The sequence below is a fragment of the Anser brachyrhynchus genome (assembly GCF_964034855.1).
Source record: "Anser brachyrhynchus genome assembly, chromosome: 1".
In the NCBI taxonomy this organism is placed as follows: Eukaryota; Metazoa; Chordata; class Aves; order Anseriformes; family Anatidae; genus Anser; species Anser brachyrhynchus.
In genome coordinates this window covers 168,818,727-168,823,164 of record NC_137694.1, presented here as the reverse complement: position 1 = coordinate 168,823,164, position 4,438 = coordinate 168,818,727, and the positions used below count along the sequence as shown (strand labels likewise).

The 4,438-nt window shown below is 36.6% G+C and overlaps 1 long non-coding RNA gene across 1 annotated transcript; it reads right to left on the bottom strand.

Moving 5' to 3' along the window:
- Window positions 1-308: 308 nt before the first annotated feature.
- LOC308188564 lies at window positions 309-3,705 on the bottom strand. The gene is made up of 3 exons (XR_013945591.1): window positions 3,635-3,705; window positions 3,350-3,411; window positions 309-2,299 (listed from the first exon to the last, which is right to left on the bottom strand). It is a non-coding gene; the product is annotated as an uncharacterized lncRNA (long non-coding RNA).
- Between the last annotated feature and the right edge of the window lie 733 nt (window positions 3,706-4,438).

The following is a 4,438-nucleotide window of genomic DNA, read 5'->3' as shown; positions in this document are numbered from 1 at the left end:
AGCTACTTTGGTCAGACGTTCCAGAAAGGATTAACCAAAGGGTTAATGCCTTTTTCAGAATTTTGAGAACTGGAGCACAAAAAAAAAATGGAGCTTGGAATATGTGATGTCCTGATACAGTTTTAAACTTTTGGCAGGTTTAAACAAATTTATGCAGCATTCATGGGCATTTACAATTAGAAATCATGGTCTATTTAAATCCTAATAAATATCTTCTGCTGAACTGTGTCAAAACAAAGTGTGAGATACCTTCAGTGGATTCCTTAAACAAATAATATTAAACTTACTTAAATAATGCCCTCCAGGTATTATACTGAAACACCTGTTTTATTGAGCAACATCTACTCTCATGGGAAATAAGTTCAAAGCCAATATAGTAGCATACAAAATGTTTTTGCCAGATACAAATGCTGCCTACGTTCAGTATTGCAAATGGAAATTTTTTTTCCATTTGCAGTCATCTTTCCTTAATAACGCAAGGTCATTTATACAACATGACTATTTTCATCTGTATGAAAGAGATTATCATTGGAAACATTAAACTGCAACTCTATTTTTAAAAGACTTTGTTGAGTTTAAAGGAAAGAAAAAGTAAACCTTTTACCCAGATGAGGTTTAAATGTTCATTCAGAAAGGGGGAAAATAGTTTTGTATTTCCCCTTGGTCATCAACAAGAGCCTAAAATGAAACCCATCCAAGTGAATGAAGAGATCTCAGTTTCCCTAATAAATTTTGGATTATGGCTAACTCATTGATTTCAGCAGTACAATATCTAACTGGGTTGAAATGATCCAATTCTTATCTCTCTATATATCAAGAATTACACAAAATTAATAGTAAATATAAAGTGAGATTATACTCAGGCCTTGCTAATGCTGAATTATTATTCAGAGTTAAAATTTAATTTGCAATACACATTTGTTTTGGGAATTATAACAGAAGCAGAGAAGAATAAATGGGAGCAAGTCAAGGCTACTTTGTTGATGCTATTTATGCCTTTTAGCTGATACTTTTGTTTAGTTTTAGTTATAGGCAAAGTTGTCATTGATTTCAGATATGACAGAATTTTATCGGTTGTACTTCTCGTCTGTGTTTCATTTAAGAATCATGGTAGTTAAGTCCTCTGAGTAGGCAGAGAAGGATACATGATTATATTTAGAGACTTTTCCACTACTCAGATTTTTCCACTTATTATAGTTTGATTGAGCCCTTCGTAAACACTAAAACCCACTGAGGGCTGGGCGTGAACATTTCCAGAATTAATGGCAAATGAACATTTTCAAAACTAATGTTCTAGCTAAAACAATTTCCTAGTAAAGTGTTCACAAGCAACAATCTTCCTGCAGTTCTCAGCTTTGCAAAACAATTTAATCATATGTTAAAGACAACTGGGAAAATAGTTGTCTAAGTTTCAACCTCTGCTAGAAACACAACTTTTAATATTTCCAGTGATCTTTCCTAATTCCTTTTGGAAAGAGCTTTTATTCTGGTACCTGTCAGTTCAGTTTGCGTTTTCTGGAATCATCTCCAATGAGATGATTACCCCAGAGTCGTTAAACAGAAATTTAGGAATAAACACAACCAAATAAACAGAAATATGTGAAAGTTTCTTGGTTGACTTTGACAAGCAAATCAATTTGCCAGAAAAGGGCTGTCGTCCTTCCAGCCAACAATCAGGGTCCTGATCTGAATCAGAATAACTATTTCAGATTTAGTTTGACTCTCTGTGCGTACCAGCTGGTGTCCCAATATCATCTCCACTTTTGTAATATTAGCTGGAGTGTATGAGCTCTATCTAGCCGCACACCGTTACATGCAGCTTCTCGCTTTGTACATTAGCTTTGTTGATTGTGGCTTGGGTTTGGTAAACTCAGTGTTTTCTGCCAGATTAGACAGGAATGGACTGAAGCTCTTGAAGTAAGAGACAGCTGAAATCAGTAAAATCCAACTGCGCTTGCAGAAAAATCAACAACACAAAACCAAAACCAAAACCAAACCCAGCAGTAATAAACAATCAGTTTCCCTGAAGACACTTCAAAGATTTTGTTGTCATATCCTTTCTTCAGCTGTGCCATGCCTCATTCCTCCATTCAGCTTCTCTTCCGCTCTCCCCAGTTGTGGGGAGAAGAGCAAGGGCATCATACACAAGGCATCTTATCACCAGTAAATGGTAGTTAGCTGGAGGAAGAATGTTCAGAGGAGATGAAGCTTAACCCCTCCTTCTGTTCTGTGGGCATATATACTGAAGCCAAAGCTCACCTTGCAGGGCATGGAGATAACATGGAGATAACATTTTCTCCTGGAAGAGGGAGAGATGAAGAAAGATTTATAACTTTCAGGGTAGCCAGCATTATCCCAGGATCTGCTGGTGTGATAGCAGAGAAAAGCTGCTTTACCTGATTTTGAGGTAATATAAATCTGGCTGTTGGATGCATTTTTGCAAGGTAAAAATATATACATATATATCCTGCAAACTCAGCTATATTATTTCTAACTATAGTTTTACATCAGTTCATAGCTTAACATGTTAAGCATGTTTTTCATGAGTCCAAGGAAAGGCTGAAAATTTTGTATCATTCAAACTCAAAGGGATGGAAAAGGAAAATCTTATTGGTGAAAAGGAGGGCTCAGCCAGCCCTACAGCAGTTTGACCTGAAGATAGCCTCTAGCAGCCACCAATGCAGCTGTCAGTGGAGTTTTCAATAGCCAGATGTTGTTACTGGAAAATACATTCCAGAGTTCATTGGAGCTACTTATAGTCCTGACCTTGTATGACCAAGGCAGCTGATTCCATCACTAAAAAAAGGTTTTGCAGATTAAGCTGAATGTGAAGCTTCAGCTATAGAATTATACGGTATTTTGCTAGCAAAAGTGTAATGACTAGAACATGCACGTGCCTTTTTTCTATGCCAATGCAACTACTTTCTGAAAAATTTTAACCTGTTCTATATATCACACGAGGTCAGCTTATCATTCAAGCGATGAGTGGAGTTGATCTACTTTCTCACCATCTGAGCACTTGGTTAATTTACTGTCTGGTTCCTTTAAAAATCTTCTTGTCCTGTTGTAGCTTTATTGTCCTTCAGGGTGAATATTGTAAGATAACTGGAAAAAGTTTTTGTGAAAAAAATAATATCCTCCCTTTCTGCAAAACAAGAAGGATTTTCAAGGTCCTGGAATGTGCTTGTTCCTCAGCCACCCACAGAATGCGTGGCAAAATTAAATACATCTGACATGTACAGTACATCATGTCATGCCTGCTGATGTGATCCAATAGAGTACTAAGCATTACTCAATGCAAGGCTTATAGAAATGAAAGAGAGATACTGATTGCTTAATATTTACTTACAGTTTGCGAAACAGGACGAATAATCACACCTTGATTTCAGGGGCTTTTTTTTTTCCTAATTCCTGTATGGAAAAAAAAAAAAAAAAAGAAAGACTTATTTTTTCCTAACATCATATAATGTTTGCTAAGATATATGGTTGGGGGCTTGCAATTATAATGAGTTTACAGTATGAGATGTCCCTTTTCAGCAGTGAGACAGGCGAGGAAGTGGAGGACAGGTTATTTAAAACCAGACCCTGTAAACAAGGACGATTTATATTATTTTACAGGGTTCTGAATCTACACCTGAAATGCTGTCAAAGGTGCCATGCTACCATTGTCCATATGAGCCATAACAATGAGTAATCCACATGAATCTGTAGTACATTTTACAACTTACAATGTTAATGCCAAGTTGCCTTGAATTTCAACACTACCTAGAAAAATACCTGTTCAGTTTTGATTGGATGAGAAACAGTACGTACCATTTCCAGATTTCACCCACTGGACGGGTGTCCCATGATACTAAAGTTTCAACATACTCATGTTAGGCATGCCCTGTGGGTTTGGATAAAAGCATTGTCAAGCCTTAACCTCCTCCTCTCTTTCTCACCTTATACATTAAACAGAAAGCAGATGGCAGCAGTCACTCCCATCACAGCCTCATTTTTCCAGGTCTTTTATTTTTTGTTTAATAAATGCCACTTCAGCTGTGGGGTTTTGTTTGTTTGTTTGTTTTTGTTAATTTGTTTTTTATACTTTTGGCTTGCTCCAATTCTTGCCATTGCACACAGAAGAGATAACTCTTTGGATAACCTCTATTTGGTCTGCTTATGTGGTCTATCAAAGGTGATCAGATCTTCAGCAGCTGTACATTTTTTTGTGTTACTGCAGACAGTCTTGTACATGTTATAGCCTCTCCATTACTTCTTCCTTTGGTTTATTGTACACAAAATATTCCAGAACTTTGCCATATGCCCATATGCTTTTTTTTTTTTTTTTTGCAATTTTCTCTAGAATTTGCAGTTATTTTTCTGTATTCCGTGCTGTATAGGAGGATGTTTCACGGGACCAAGGGACTTAATTTTTCTGGTCTTTCTAAATGCATGA